Genomic DNA, 2,239 nt, shown 5'->3' with positions numbered 1-2,239 from the left:
CACAGAAAGGCAATACGTCCTATTGGCTAATAAGTAAATAATAGAGTGAATAGGCAAGGTTCAGTTAAGCAAATGAGAAGAGAAATTACTCGATATAATTTTTGTTTTTGGCACTCTGTCGCTTACGACGTCGAGGGTTCCAGTTGATGCGATCAACGGAACAGCCTGCTCGTGAAATTAACGTGCAAGTAGCAGAGCACTCCACAGACACGTGTACCCTCAACGTAGTTCTCGGGGATATTCAGTGTGACACAGTGTGACAAGGCTGATCCTTTGAATTACAGGCACAACAGAAACAGGAAGTAAGAACGAGAGAAAGTTGTGGGGAAAGAGTACAGCAGGGTTCGCCACGATTCTTTGCCGGAGCCTTGTGGAGCTTTAGGTGTTTTCTCTCAATCGAAACCGCGATCCTATGACCGCGAGTCCGCTGCCCTAACCACTGGGCCATTATATCCACACTCGATATAATAGACTATTCGTAAATAAATAAACAGGAGCAGGAGTAGCTGTGTGGTAATTAGTTTGCTTACCAACCACATAGTTCCGGGTTCAGTCCCACTATGGGGCACCTTGGGTAAGTGTCTTCTACTATAGCCTCGGGCCGACCAAAGCCTTGTGAGTAGATTTGGTAGAGGGAAACTCAAAGAAGCCCGTCGTATATATGTATATATATATGTGTGTGTGTGTGTGTGTTTGTCCCCCAACATTACTTGACAACTGACGCTGGAGTGTTTGCGTCCCCGTAACTTAGCGGTTCAGCTTACAAAGAATAAGTCCTGGGGTCGATTTGCTCGACTAAAGGCGGTACTCCAGCATGGTCGCAGTCAAATGACTGAAACAAGTAAAAGAGTAAAAGAGAGTAAGAGTAAGATACGAGATGTAATCAAAAATTATCCGACCTTTGAGTATAAAAAAGTTATTTATTTACATTTCACAATTTTTTTTTAAATCACCTTCAAAATACTCCACTTAAGAGTCCACACATCTCTCCCATTTGTTCTGCCACTCTTGGTAACACCTCTGGAACGCTTTCTTTCGAATGCTATGAAGCTCCACCGTCGCTTTTCTTATAATTTCCTCTTGCGACTCAAATTGCTCCCCTTTCAGTGTGATTTTCAGTCTGTGTAGAGTCAGAAATCACACAGTGCCAAGTCAAGAGAGTAGGGAGCCTTTCGAATAAGTGGTGTGTTGTTCTTGACCAGGAAAGCTTGGATTACGAGGTACATTCAAAAAATATCCGACTTATTTTTTCGCCGATACACTCCGCTTGCACAAATCTTCCGTTAAAATAGAATGCACTGATCCTGTGCTTATTCCCACTTTGTAAGTAATTTCCTGGATTGTCACAACACGGTCTTCCCTGACTGTTGATCGAACTTTCTCAATTGGCTCTTCGTTTTGGCTTGTGGGTGGCCTGCCTGAGCCTCCTTCGCTCTCCATTGACGTGCGGCCATGTTTGAAGCAGCTGTACCACTCCTTGATCTGAGTTTTGCCTATGGAATCATCTCCAAAAGCCTGCTGAATCTTCTGGTTGGTTTGACCTTGAGTATTACAACGCTTTTGGCAAATCTTGATGCAATAGCTCTGCTCGATGCGTCCGGTTACCATGCATAAAAACGAAAATCTGACGAGCTCGCACAACACATCTGCACTCGAGGCGTAACAGCCAGTCAGGAACTGACGCGGCCTAACGGCACGAAAATTTTTCACTCGTGTGCGTACGAAGGGTGGCGTCACCTCCCACCCAAAGGATTTTGCCCTCGTGGAATTAGCTTTAGCGGGAAAAAATTAAAGTTGGATACTAGTTGGACGCACCTCATATATCGTGCATTTGCATAGGAATGCACACTTACATTCATACACTAGCATACGCATATATATGAGTATACATAGATACATAAGCATGTATATATGTATGTATGTATGTATGTATGTATGTATGTATGTATGCATAAATATATATATGTATGAACGCATGTATGTATTGTTAGCGTCATAAGAATGTTATAAACATTCAAGAAAACAGACGTAAGTTCGTGTCCCACGAGCAGCCTTCCACGTTTTCTATCTAAAATGGTTTTTCAACCCAATATTTACGTTATCATCTATAGTTGCTTCCAGATCCATTATTCCCAAAAATAATTGTGTGTATGTGTATATGTGTGTGTAAATATGCATACATACACACACACACACACATACATATATATATATATATATATATATATATATATATATA

This window comes from Octopus bimaculoides, chromosome 3, assembly GCF_001194135.2.
Source record: "Octopus bimaculoides isolate UCB-OBI-ISO-001 chromosome 3, ASM119413v2, whole genome shotgun sequence".
In the NCBI taxonomy this organism is placed as follows: Eukaryota; Metazoa; Mollusca; class Cephalopoda; order Octopoda; family Octopodidae; genus Octopus; species Octopus bimaculoides.
The sequence above is the reverse complement of the archived record's forward strand: the minus strand, read 5'-3'. Positions refer to the sequence as shown.